The sequence below is a fragment of the Canis lupus genome, chromosome 3, assembly GCF_048164855.1.
Source record: "Canis lupus baileyi chromosome 3, mCanLup2.hap1, whole genome shotgun sequence".
NCBI lineage: Eukaryota > Metazoa > Chordata > Mammalia > Carnivora > Canidae > Canis > Canis lupus.
Genome location: NC_132840.1, coordinates 18,598,487 through 18,612,853, shown reverse-complemented (window position 1 = coordinate 18,612,853; position 14,367 = coordinate 18,598,487). Strand labels below are relative to the sequence as shown.

The 14,367-nt window shown below is 52.1% G+C and overlaps 1 protein-coding gene and 1 long non-coding RNA gene across 4 annotated transcripts in view; one reads left to right on the top strand and one right to left on the bottom strand.

Annotated features, from left to right (window-relative positions):
• The window catches only part of CMIP (c-Maf inducing protein), a 230,119-nt gene that overhangs the window by 109,942 nt on the left and 105,810 nt on the right, over positions 1-14,367 (bottom strand). The gene's annotated exons all lie outside the window — the stretch shown is intronic.
• Positions 2,876-4,631, top strand: LOC140624527 (uncharacterized). The gene is made up of 2 exons (XR_012024006.1): positions 2,876-2,993; positions 4,051-4,631. It is a non-coding gene; the product is annotated as an uncharacterized lncRNA (long non-coding RNA).

Here is a 14,367-nt window from a genome sequence, read left to right as displayed (position 1 = left end):
ACACACACACACACACACACACACACACACACACACAGCCTTTTACTCAGCTTGAAATAAATAATCCAGAAACAGGATTAAGAGTCTGCTTCCTGAGCTTCAGACTCAAGGTTTATTCATTTATCAAATATTTATGGAGCGCTTCCTGTGTGCCACAGAAGTGCTTCCAGCATGTTCTGGGTGTTGGGGACACGTCATCAAGCAAAACAAGGCTCCTTGCCTATGTGGAGGGCTCATGTTTTAGTGACTGCTTGTTGGTCACCACCACCCTGATGACCACCAGGCTCCTCCAGACCACCAGCCAAGCCACACTTACCCCGTGGGCTCTCCCACTGTCCTCCCAGGTCTGGCTGGTGGCAACCATGTCTACTAGTTGGCCACGTGCAAAACCCAACTGCTCTGTCATACACAGTAGCCTCAACGCCTGAATTTAGTGAGTCACCAGGGTCAAATCCAGCTGCTACTTGCCCCTTCAATTCACCCACACTTTCCTGTATCCTCTGTTCCGGTTCTGTCTCCTCTTGTTTTTCTTCTGGAATACTGCAAAGGCTTCCTGTCTGGATCTCCTGATTCCAGACATACTGTCTTCCAAACACTTCTTCCTAAAGCTTTCTTCCTAAAACACAACTCACTCACCTAGCTCCTCTGCCCAATGATTCTGGATGGCCCTGGTCTGCCTTTGAGAGAGAAGTCCAAGCCCTTTGGCCCTGGGACTTGAGCTTCCAGTAGGAAGTGAAGCTGCTTCCTGGCCTTCAAAATGGTGTGAGATAATAACTGCTGTTTTTAAGTCAATACAAAAGAATTACCAGATGGTCTTTCTCAGACCCCATGTGGGAAGGGTGTACCTGGAGGTACTTGCACAAGGACGGGGGTGGGAGGGGGATGAGGAACTGTGGATCCAAAGAAAAGTATCGCCAAGCAGCCCCAGTTCTAAAGAACAGGGAAAGGAGAGACTCGCTGCTCCCTCCACATCCTTGACCTGACTGTAGGAAGCTCTGCTGGCAACTTCCATTGTGTGGTGGTGGGCCTCCCTGCCCAGGGACAAATTTTCCCCACGATGTATTTTAACAAAGCAAAACTGGGCACCGATTGAGAAAGAATTCAGATTTAGCCTAGGACAGTTGCTCAACAAATAGTGAGAAGAGACGGGTGGCCGATTGTAGTCAGGGTCAAAGAACAGAGCTGTCTTTGCTGCTGTGGGGGACCGCAGCTGTACGAGGGGCCCACGGCCCCGACCTCGGGGGCAGGACTCGTGACAGCAGGAGGGTACGTTCACATAGACAGGGGGCCTGGGACCTTCCCAGTGCTGCCCGCCATCGGTGGGGAGACAAAGGGGCCAGGCAGCCCAGATGTTGGCAGGATCTCGTTCACTGGCCTGGGAACAATCCCCCCTTTCACTGCCCCGTCAGGCGGCCAAGGTCAGAGGCAACGCCAGCCAGAGCTTACCCTCTGAGTGCCAAGGCCCTTTAGAAAAATTTTAATAATTTTAGATAGAAATGTCTCCTCTTTCTGAGCTTTGACAGACCATGGAGAATACCCTTTGCCCTTTTCTTGATGACATAATCGCCACTGGGAGCATCTGTTACCGCACACTGCCACCGTCAGGAGCTCCCGAAGCAGTGGTGAGCTGCTGGCCCCCTGCCGTGACCGGCCCCAGCCGCTGTGCATTTTGCGTCTTCTCTTTCCATCATCTATCTTCCCCTCCTTCTCCCCAGACCTCAGGCTGTCAGGTATTCTGCTCTTCGAGGACAGAGTGTTGGTCCCTCAAAGTCTCCCTGCGTCCTCCTAACTCATGAGCTACACCTACTTCCACAGTCTCAGCAACCCCAGCCATATGCTCGTGGCCTGCGCCCAAGGGTGTGATGGAGTGAAGGGGGTGAGCTCAGCGTGAGGCAGCTCCCACCTCGCGGGGTGCTTCTTCCTGGGGTTCTGGGCTGTGTTTGGGATCAGTGTGGTCTCCGAGTAAGTGAGGCGTTCCTCTGTGGAGCGGTAGCAAGGTCCACCACTACCTCAAAGAAAACACTCCCACTGAGCACCAGGGAGTAATCAGGGCCACGAACCACCTTCTCAGGCAGGCCTCTGCGGGAGCCCTTCCTGGTACCCACCCCTCCAAACTTACCTGTCCTTCTCAAGCTCAGTCTAAGTGATTTTTAGAAACAGTGCCTCCGGGGTGCCTGGGCGGCTTGGCGATTGAGCATTTGCCTTCAGCTCAGGTCGTGATCCCGGAGTCCCGGGATCAAGTCTCGATCAGTCTCCCCGCAGGGAGTCTGCTTCTCCCTCTGCCTATGGCTCTGCCTCTCTGTCTCTCATGAATAAACAAAATCTATGAAAAAAACAACAACAACAAAAAAAACAGTGCCTAGGCCTCGTCCAGCTCAGAGAAATGGGGGCTGAACCGGCATGTCAGCAAAGAAACATTCCAAGGAGGAACTCCCAGGGCCACCGCGCTGAGCCCTGGAGCATTCCTACAAGTGGGGAGCAGTCTCTCAGCTTCCAGGCCCTATATGGCAGAGGCAGGGAACAGGAGCTAAAGGCTCTGTCTGGGCTTTGGGGGTCAGACTCCCTGGGTTCTGCTGCTTGGATGCTGTTTGATGTGAGGTAGGTGGTTCCAACACAGTGCCTCAGTTTCCCCATCTGCACCTACTTCGGGGTGTTTTGTGAGGGTTAAAGATAACACTGTTCCTAAAAATACAAAGCTCAGCATTTCCCCTCCTAGGTATACAGCCCAAAGAGCTGAGAGCAGGGACTCAAGCACGACACTGACAGCAGTATCATCCACAATAACTCAAAGAGACAGCCCACATGCGCCAGTGCCAGAGGAATGGCCACACCAAATGTGCTCCATCCAAGCAGTAGAATATTAACCAGCCATAAAAAGAAATGAAGGACTCGCGACAACATGGATAAACCCTGAAAACGTTGCACTGAGTGGAAGAAGCCAATCACAAAGACCGTGTGTTTATGAGCTAAAGTATTTGGAGTTTCCAGAACAGGTAAAACCAGGGGACAAAACACAGACTGGTGGTTGCCAGGAGCTGGAGGAGGGACGCAGGGGGACATGAGCAGTGACTTCTAATGGGCACAGAGTTTCCTTCTGGAGTGGTAAAAATGTTCTGCAATCCGAAGAGGTGGTTGCACAACATCATTCACTTTAGGATGATTAATTTCACGTTAAGGGAATTTTATCTGAATTTTTAAAGCCTTAGCTCAGTGCCCAGCACAAAGCGCACCATGTCAGAGGTTCTGGTGCCAGGAGCCCTGGACATCCCTCCTCACTGAGTGCTGGGCTCCTGTGTGTTCTGGGAACTGGTCTGGTCATAGCTGTGCCCTCATGGCATTGCTAAGGTAAGGTAATGAGAAAATGAATGCCAGTGCCCAACACAGTACCTGGCACATGAGTAAAAACCCTCAGTTCATGATGGTGATGGCATCTGCAAAAGTGGGAAGAGGTGGGAGGCATGTGGCAGCTGATAAAGCAGGTGGAGGTGCCCCCAGACTCTAACCCTCTCGGCCTGCAAGGGCCCTAAGAGAAGGAACTCTTACGAACCCGAAGATCTTGACAAGTTGAGCTCTACCTGAAACATTTGTTCCTTGGAAAGACAACCAATGACACATCTATCTCAGCTTTGTACTTCGGAAATCTTTTCTTTTAAAAGCAGAATACTTTCTTCAAGAGAAATATTTGTCTGGAGTCCCAACAGATTAAACATAAAGCCCCCTCAGGGGGCAGGGGTGCTCAGTAGGGCCTGGGACTCTCCCATTCTGCTCTGGTTTAGGAATAAGCCCATGTCTCCTCCCATCGTCCCAAAATAGGACCCAACCCTAAAACAGGCCCAGCAGGTTTCTGTTGATCCCTTCAGTAAGGAGGCTCAAGGTGAACCATTTTCCCTAAGGAAAAGAATTGCTTTCAAGGCAGAAACTGCCTTCCAGAGTCTGGAGGGCTGTCCTGGATGACGAGAGGATACTAGACTTGTGGGTGGCTCAAGTGAAAGTCTGGAATATCTGTCTCCCAACTCCTGGCCAAATGCTCTTTTCCCCCCATTCCACCAGCCAGCATGGAGAAGGGAGAAGGACGCTGCAGGAGAGGTCAGCTGATGCTGAGTGACGTGGGACCTCACAGGCGGTGGATGGCTCCAGGGCAGCAGGTGGCTTGAAGGGCTCACCTCTGTCATCATCCTTCCCCAAGGACCAGTGTGGAGGGAGATCTGGCTTATCTGCAATGGCACATGCCTGCAGCCAGCACAGGCAGGGAGCAGGTGTTGCTGCTTCCAGGTCTCAGCCCCCAGAGAGGGCTACCAAGCATGCCTGCACACAGCCTTCTGCAACATCTCCCATGTGGAAAAGCCCAAGGTGTCCTTATCCGACTGCTCAGGAAAAATATCCTACACAGTAGCCTATCCATGAAGACTTCATACTTTCTGGGCTGAAGGAACTGGGGGAAGGGATGGGGAAATCCACAAGGACAGCTCTAACGTGGGTTCCAAAAGGAGATCATTTTTTGGATGAAAAAGGAAGGAAGGAAGGGAGAGAGCCCATGGACAAATACATTTAGAGAACTGCTACTCCCCTCACTGAGATCTACAATTCACAGTAACATATTAAAGGCACTGAGAAGTCCTGCAGCCACAAAACCTGCCTATGCTGTTTCTACGTCACACAATCTTTGGTTGCATTTGTTTTGTCGTGGTGGTGGTAGTTGTTATTTTTTACTTTCTGCTAGCACCCCTATTAACATTATATAACAAAGCTCATTTTAGGAGATACTAGTTTAAGACATTCCCGGCACCACCAGGAAGGCAGGGGTTGGAGATGAGGGTGGTAGTTCATTTATTTGGGAAGAAGTCCTTCTTAACAGCATGAAAAGACCACAGCCCTTCTTAAGAAATTCTGAGGCACTACCTTAGCTCTTGGAAAATGTCCAAATCCCTCTGGGTGGTGTTGGAAGCCTGGATTATGGGGTGCAGTTCTCCCCAGGAGTGTCACACCCACCCAGCCCCACTCCCTGCTGCTCTCCTCTCCTTTCACAGGTGAGGACCTGACCTGGCATTCCATGCTAAGAATCCACTGTGTCTCTAACAATGTCCCTTCAGAAAAAGCCCTTGTAATAATTATCTAAGCTCACCACACGTGCAAAAGTTTTCAGAATTAAGAAAAATCACACATTTATTTCCCAAAATTGGTATATGAAAGGGGAAGTGCAGCATTACAGTGCCCACATCACAGATGAGGAAACAAAAGCTGACACATCTCAGTGTCATTGGGATTTCCCACTCTTGATCTCTCCTGGACCCTCACCCTGAGTGGAGCCCCTGGGCTTGCTGGCAGATTGGATCAAAGGACTCACACAATTGTTCCATCTTGGTGCTCCAGAGAGAATTCATCAAGTGGTGTCTCCTACTCCCCCGTTATATGTACACAACTCCAAAATGCTCTCATTTTCCAAATCAATGTTATGGCCTGTTATTCCCAGGATAGCGGTTGAGAGCAATTAAAATATTCCCCTGCCTTTCCTTTCTGAAGACAGGCATGACCTGTACATTGTATGGACAATGTGAAGGTTAATGCTAGGAAAGACCCAGTACTCATATGACTCAGGGCTGGGATGGTCACTGACTAGGTGAGATGCTGCATCTAGTGTGCCAAAGTCCCCAGGGAGAGCAAGGAAGAGACTTTATATGCAGCGTCCTTCACCTTGAATGAACGAATGGTAGTGACTACAGTGGTGCAGGTGATGGGCATGGCAGTGACGGTAGTGGTGGAGGCAACGGGGATGGTGGTGACAGTAGTGGTGGAGGTGACGGGCATGGTGGGGACAGTAGTGGTGGAGGTGATGGGGATGGTGGGGACTGTAGTGGTGGAGGTCACAGGGATGGCGGTGACGGTAGTGGTGGAGGTGACAGGGATGGCGGTGATGGTAGTGGTGGAGGTGACGGGGTAGTGGTGACTAGTGGTGGAGATGATAGGGATGGCGGTGACGGCAGTGGTGGAGGTGATGGGGATGGTGGGGACTGTAGTGGTGGAGGTCACGGGGATGGCGGTGACAGTAGTGGTGGAGGTGACAGGGATGGCGGTGATGGTAGTGGTGGAGGCGACGGGGATGGTGGTGACAGTAGTGGTGGAGGTGACGGGCATGGTGGTGACAGTAGTGGTGGAGGTGATGGGGATGGTGGTGACGGTAGTGGTGGAGGTGACGGGGATGGCAGTGATGGTAGTGGTGGAGGTGACAGGGATGGCGGTGATGGCAGTGGTGGAGGTGATGGGCATGGGGGTGATGGCAGTGGAGGAGGTGAAGGGCATGGTGGTGATGGTAGTGGTGGAGGTGATGGGCATGGCAGTGATGGTAGTGGGGGAGGGGAGGTGATGGGCATGGCAGTGATGGTAGTGGTGAAGGTGACAGGCATGGCAGTGACGGTAGTGGTGGAGGTGACGGGGATGGTGGTGACTGTAGTGGTGGAGGTGACGGGGATGGTGGTGATGGCAGTTGGTAGTGATGGTGGTGATGGTGATGGTAGCAGTGGTGTTAACTGTGGTGGTGATCACAGCCTCAGTAGAGAACAGCCTCCACTGTGGCCAAGTGCTTCTTGAGCTTCACCAAATTTAACCCATGCTATCACACTTCAATTTATAGCTGAGAACACCAAGGCTGAGGGACACGGGGACCTCTCAAAGCCAAATAGTTTGTAAGTCATGGGAGTGGGACCCACAACTGTACCCAACTCTAGATCCTGTGCTCTGAGTCCCTGTCTACACTATTTCACATAATTGTACAGCACAGCGCAGTGGTTATGACATCAGGCTCTGGTAAGAGGCCACTAGTGTTTGAATCCTGGCTCTGCCTCTCACTAGCTGCATGCTGAGCAAGTTATGCACCTCTCTGCCTTGATTTCCTCATCTAGAATGGACATAACCACATTTCATCAGTTCAAAGATACACAGTTGAACCTCCCTTAAAGCTGGTTGGGTAGCAAGGCTCTGGCTGCATTCTTTTCTCTCTCCAAGGTACATAAAAGAATGGGGAACCTTACAAGCATCAGGGTCGCAGATCTGGTGGAAGACGGTAGCACCGATCCCAGAGGGTTGTTACAGGGACTAGGCGAGGTAACATACACTGAGTGCTTAGAATAGCACTAAGTACAAAATAAGCATTTATATTTGTTCTTATGTTTTAGAAATGAGCTGTCAGTAAAATTTATTCAGGTGTTCATTAAGGGATCAGAATGGTCAGACCTTGAGTCAGACCCTTTGCTGGAAACATGTCCTTCTCTGAGACTGGCACAGACCCCTCCCCTCACATGCGCAGCTCCCATAGCTAGGATGTGCCAGAGGCAGGACTTGAACTGAGAACTCCAAAGCGCCCACACAAAGCTCAAAACACTCTGGCTGGGGCTGCACTGCTGTCACGATGGCAGTAAATCAGGCATCCCTGGGGGCACCGGGCGAGTAGGGGAGGGAAGCAGGGAGGGCGTGTCCTCGGGCCCTGGCTGCAGCCTCCAGGGCCACTCATCGTGGTGTTTATTCTGCACTCATGGATGAAGTCAGCCGCCGTGTGGGACCTTCCTTCCTGGGGCCCCGATCATCACCCAGGAGACCCATTGGCTTAACTTGGAGAAAAGTTCCCTGCAGCCTCGAGTCACTGCTGCCTCAAGCCTCCTGGAAAAGCTAGATTGGTGACAGCTTTGTAATCGTCTCTGCAGGCAGTGTGGAAGGTGAGGGCTAGGGAGTCGGTGCCAGGGTCAGTTCAGTCCAAATCAGCATCACAGGAACGTTCTGAGCCTGGAAAAGCTGGAGAGGAAGCTCAGGGACCCTGTCCCACTGCTGTGCAATGCGACATGGGCTCATGCCTGGCTATTTCTGTGCCTCAGTTTCCTCCTCTGTCCCCTGTACATTTGTTGTGCAGATTAAAAAGATAATCCAGGTAAAGTGTTTAGCATGTGCTCAGTACATCTTAGTTATCTTAAAAAGAACTCTCCTTGAGTACATTCCAGAATTACAGGGCATGCCTCCTTCAACTCTATAAAATGGGAGCAACAAATATCCCCCCTCCCAGAGGGTGGGATGAGATGGGGATGAGAAAGATCTCGGCAGATGGCGACAACACCTTATAAAATGTTTCTCCAGCAACCACTTAATGAGCACCTACTGTGCACTGAGTCCTGGGGACCCCAGGGGACGATACAGTCCTTGCCCACATGACCTTACACTGGGTCCATTCTAATATTCAGTCGTACTAGAGTAAGTTCCAACTGTGCTGAAACGTATTTACTCGTATGTCTGTGAACCCCTAAGAGTAGGGATGGTGACAGAGCCCTAGAGGTCACCTACGCATCCCTCACACCGAACAGTGTCTGGCACATCAAACCTACTCGCAGATGGGTAAGTAGATGAGGCAAATTGAGGGGCTATTTCAGTTCAAAATCAAAGCCTCTTTCTTAACCTGACCTCCCCCTATCTGCTCACCACCCCTTCAGTCCCCTGTCAATTTTTTAGTGCCTGAAAGTTTCCCAGTATGTCCAGGACAAAAGCCTTCAGTGGCTTCCCACGATTCACCAAACCATCACCTTCTCCTGCTGGATTATAGACACCACGAGCCCAGGATGGGGCCTGCTCCAGTCCAGCTGAATCAACAGCAGTGCCAGGTGCTGAACCTGCTGGCCAGTGGGAGGTCTCCCAGGGCTGGGAAGGGTGTCCAGGCCAGGTGGCGGGCAGCATGGGGCAGGGCAAGCAGTAGGGGGGTGAGTGGTCAAGGGAGAAGCTGGCAGTCTGGACAAAGGGGCTGCGGGGTTACAAGGAGACTCTGAGATGAAGGCAGATTCGCAGCCTCCAGCAGGATGCTAAGCATGGGGAACTGAGACAGGTGGGCTCCTCAGGCTCTCAGATGGGCGTCCCTGAGCTGGGCAGCCCTGGCGGTGCCCACCCTCTAGATCAGCGCCGTCCAGCTGACCTTTCTGTAGTGATAGAAAGGTTTTGTACCTCCGCCATCCAATTATAGTGGCTACTGAGCACATGAAATGTCACAAAACCTGCATTGGGGTGGAGGGGGCAGGGTGGTCAAAATGCTGATTGGCCTGGGACAAGGGGTTTCCCAGAAAGAGGGCCTTCTGGTGCTAGAACAGGGAAGTCCCAGCTGGTCACCGACCTTGACTATGTCACTTTCCATGAGAAGCATTAGGTTGATTTCACAACCATCCACTGGGAACCTTGGGCCCCTCTGACTATGGCTTCAAGTCACCAGGCAAGCCAGGGCCACAAAGAAATAGCCTGGATTTGAAATCAGACTGAATCGAGTTTGAGATCCCAGCTCAACCACTGTCAGCAGGCACCAGTAACAGGTGCTCCATGGTACCTCAGTTGCTTGTCTGTAAATAGGGGCAGGAAGACTCCTTCCCGGGGCTGTCGTGGGGAGAACGATGAAATGCAAGTGCCTGCGCACAGTAAGTGCTCTAAACACTGGTTCCTGCCCCCTCACTGTTGCCACTATGAAAGGCCCAGAAGAAAAGCAAGTGACAACTTAGAATAAATGGAAGAACTCAAAATAACTCACTTAACTAAAAACCCTGCCCCCACCCCATCCCATGAAATTCGCAAGGGGGTAGGGGGGCTCTTCCCAAGACTGCGCCCCCAGAGTCTGGCCTCGCAGTGGAAGGGCTCCTCCCACAGTGCTCCTGCCCACTGAGCGAGAGTGCTAACAGGGGCTGCGTGCTGCTCTGGGCAGGTTCAGGGTGGACTCAGCAGCCCAGCAGGAGGCTGATGTGATGGGCAGATGGGAAGATGAGTCTGAGGCGGCTGCCAGAGTTCACCATTCTGGAGATTCAAGAAAGAGATAGCCGCTTCAGATGGTGAGCTCAAGGTCTCTGAAGCCTTGAGAAGAACATGCAAAAAAGCCCTGGGCAAAGAAGGAGGGGAACAGCCCGAGGACCAGCCGGGACACTACATCAAAGTGTCCTGGGCTGGTGCCCAGGGTCGGGCCAAGGGCGTCCTGGTGAGGGAGTCCACCAAAAGGCTAATAATGGTGGAGCTCTTCCCAACACCCTTCCTCCTGAGAGATGAAGGCTGAGGGGGCTGGGGCAGGGGAGCACCTGGCAGGTCATGTGAGCACAAGTCTGCTGGTTCAAGAAGAGGCTGAGATTGTTGCTGGGCATCAAGGAGAAGCTCCGGGGGGGGGGGGGGGGGGGGGGGACAGGGTATGGCCAACCAGGGCAATGAGGGGGGCACACGCCAGCCCACACTGTGTGCCCACTAAACTCTGCACTCTGGGTCACCAGGAAGGGAGCCACATGAGCCCACACCTCCCTGCAACACCTTTTTTTTTTTTCTTCAATAAATATTTTTAGAGCAATTTCAAGTTTACAGAAAAATGGAAAGAGAGCATGGAGAGTGTACCCCATGCACCATGCTCCACACCCCCTTTTTACACCAGTGTGGTGCTTCTGTTCACTACTACGGAAATAATATCGATGCATTACTATAACCTAAGTTCACACTCTATTCTGGCTTTTACTGCACATTCCTTTTTGGTTCTAGGATCCCATCCAGGATACCCCACAACACTTAGTCGTCATATCACCTTAGGCTCGCTCCTCTGAGCTGTGACAGTTTCTTAGACTTTTCTTGTTCTTGATGGCCTGGACCTTTTTGAGCAGTTGCTCAACCCAAAAGTGGGTTAGGTGTTTTGCAGAATGGCCCTCAACAGAGATTGGACTGATGGTTTTCTCAGGATTAGATGGGGCCTGTAGTTTTTAGCAAGAAGGCCCCAGAGGTCCAGCACCCTTTTTCCTCACATCATAGCTGGGGCACACGCCCTCACATGACTTGTCACCGCTGCTGATGACTGTGACCTACTGGCTGAGGGATGTCAGTCAGGTTTCTCCACAGTAACATTATTCCTTTCTTTCCCTTGTCCATACTGTGCTCCTTGGAAGGAAGTCACTAGAAGCTTCTTAAGGTACAGCCAATACTAATCCTACCTCTTTACCAAAGCAAATGGCTCCAAGCTGTTAACTGCGGGGGTGTGGGGTGGGGTGGCGGTATGTAAAGAGCTCAGCATCTGGAGGGAGGTAAATCAGGCTGCCAATCTGAGTCCGACCATGTCCCTGTGAGCAGGCGAGTGACCTCAGCATCCGACTTCTGCTTCGCACCCACCAGATGGAATCACAGGAACATGCTGCAGGGTGGTCACAGGGACCGGAAGGCTCACCTTCAGAGCACCTGGCACCCGAAGGGGTTAGAAAATGTGCTCCTGATTGCTGTGGCCGTGGGGGTGGCCGTGGGGGTACGATGACCTGAAGACCCGTAGGGGGCACAGAAGGGGGCTGGGAACCATTTCCTCCAGAAATGGCGAGCAGATGTCTTCCTCAGACATGGGTTCTCACCATAGAAAGCCTCTTCCCTCCTCTCCACCTGTCCTTCCCCAGGGGCCAGTCCCCCGCCAACTCTGGCCGACCCAGCCTGATGAAGCAGTGTGCCTCACTCACTGGAAACACACCATGGGAAAGGGCCTTTTGGCCTCAGCCTCTTCAAAACCAACCCCCTCTCCCTCCTCAACCAAAAACATTCTACAGATGAGGACACTCAGGCTTGGAACAAGGCATCACCAGGAAGTGGTGGAGCCAGGTTCATTGTGCCTGCCCCAACGACAGTCGCTCCTGAAGGGCCAGGTCATGACCTTGGCATAGACGACATGGGGTGCAGGGATCAGCTGTCAGCACATGTGCAGCTGGTCACACACCTGGGTGCCAACTGTGGGCCCTCCTGACCCTCACCAGCTACAAAGTCGGGTGGCCACACAAGTAGAGGTTTCTAACATGGCTGCCCTCAGCTCAAATCACAGCAAATGAGGGTCGGGCCAAGTCCACCTGCAGAAGGGGCTCAGTTTCCCTGCTGTTGATTCTCCTAGGAAGACAAAGGAGGATTCCAGCATGGGCCTGGGTCACAGTAGGTCCTCAGTGAACGGATGCTGATGGACTGAGGCAGTGAGTGAGCAGTTACATGCACATAATAACAAACACTGACAGAGCACCTGCTACGCCCAGGTGCCACACCCGGCATGCTGCACATATTCAGTCAGTCACGTCCTCACCCCAAGCCTGTAAAGCAGGTTATCATTCCCACAGTGGGGGCGCAGTGGAGCAGCAGTGGCATGTGACAGATATGGCCCTTCCTGGTTGCCGGGAGCCAGCTGTGCACATCTCTTCCCCATTCTGCATGCAGTGGTCTTGCTCTGGCCATGGTAGGAGTATTTACACTGTAGAAATTGGTATCACTATGGATCAAGGCCTCTCCCCACCCCCCTAAAAATGCACCACTCCCCAGAAAGCAGATGCACAGCATACCACTGACTCAGATCCAGGTCACCTGAATCCTCATTCACGTTCTCTACTACCTGGCCACACTGCTCTCCCTGAGTGTGTGCATGATGGGTGTGCACGCATATGCACATGTCTGTGATGCTCTGTGCTTTGGGACTCTCAGGCTTCAGGAGAAACCCACACTCCCACGCTGAGGGTTCAGGTCCTTATGGGATAATTTGCTCCAATAAGCAAAAGCATTAGACGGCACCTGGCCCAGATAGGGATGTGCCTCTGTAACCCACTGGCCTCCCTGGCAGGACTGATCCTGTCTAATTAGCTCCTGCAGGCTATGACTTCTGGAAAGAAAGTCAAACTGAAGACCAGAGATGCCAGGATCGCCTGGGCCCCAGTCAACGTCCTCTCCTCTGCGACAGCCAGGGCTCAAATGGTGGTCTGAAGAGAAGCAGGAAGGAGAGCATGAAAGGAGAGCATGGCCTCAGGGGCTCGTTATCTCTAGATTCAAATTCTGCCTCCACCACTCAACATGAGATGTCACTTGAGCCCCTTCACCATTCTGAGCCTCCGATTTCTCACCTGCAAAATGGAGCAATAAGCCATCCCACATAGGTTGTCCAGATTGAGAGGAAACGTGCAGGAAGCCTGGCACACAGTAGGTGCTCATGAGTGGCAGCTGCTAACATTCTCAGTGGACACAAGGTGACGGCAGGAGAGAGCAGAGAAGGTCACCCAAAGAGCAACCAATTCAGAGAGGGATTACAGACCCAGGAGGAAGAGGCCTCACAAAAGCGCTGCAGGCACCTCTGTTCCTTGGGAAATGCATTATCATATTTCAATCTTTGCCAGTTTTCCAGGCGAGAAATTGCATCATATTTTCTTTTTAGTGCACATCTCTTTGATCATGGAGAGGCTGTTATTTTCTCATAGTTATTGGCCACAGTACTTCTCCTTTTGTGCTTTGCACACACCCCCACCCCCCACCCGGAGGCAGTCAGTTTCTCATTGATTCATGCAAACCTTTTGCGTATTAAGGTTATTTAACTCTTTATTTGTCAAATATGCTGCAACTGCATTTTCTCAGCTCATCATTTGCCTTTCAAATCGGTTTATGGTAAGGCTGATTTGTCTGTTTTTCCATGCCCAAGGGTCACTTTTTTATGTAGCCAGATCCAGTTCCCCTTTCCTTTGTGGTTTCTTGAACAGAAAGAGCCAAGGTTCAGGGCTCGTGTCGGCCTGTGAGGTTGATCCCCACTAATGTCAAAGTTTCCACTATCCTCCCTTCTCCGCTGGCGAGCTGAGGGCTGTGTCTGGGCCTCCTCCCACCAGGCCTGCAGCCTGTGGGGTCATTGCCCTTTCCCCTGGAGCTCCTGCCTGGCATGGACAGAGAGTGACTCACCCCCGAGACATGGGGCCCTTGTTCTGGGCCCTAGCCCAGTTGAGACGGGAGACACACGGCCCACAGGTTGCAGGGTGTCACCGAGCAGCCCCTCACCTGCAGATGGGGACACAGCTCCCTTCTGATGTCCACACCTCCAGTGGGCAGAGGACAGGCATTGTGGCCAGAGCCCCAGGGAAGAGTAGGGCGGGGACAACAAGCTGGAAGTCAGAGGCAAAGTGATCGTGTCACGGTCCACAGCAAACACCAGGGGGCAAGCATAGAGGTTCCCTCGCTCTCCTTCACTTGCCCTGGAAGGCAAGTCCCTGGCATGTCTCTGGGCCTCAGTTGACACATCTGTAAAATGTCCTCTCCTAGTGACTTCCAGCCTTAAAAAAAAAAAAAAAAAAAATTTTGAACCTGACACCAAACAACTCAGCATTCCTGAGTTGAGTACATTCAAGTTTTCTGGCCTCAATTCCACCCCAAAGAAAGCCTTGGACATGGAAATATGAGGAGGACCCTTTACCAGTCACTAACAAGTCAGTGCTCATGATGTGCCAAGGGCTGGGGATACAGCAGGGAACAAAACAGACGGAACTCCCTGCCTTCAGGCAGCTGACAGGGAAGCAATGAGTCAATAAAACCAACGAACTTAAACCGTGATCCAGTGTGACACAGGCTTCT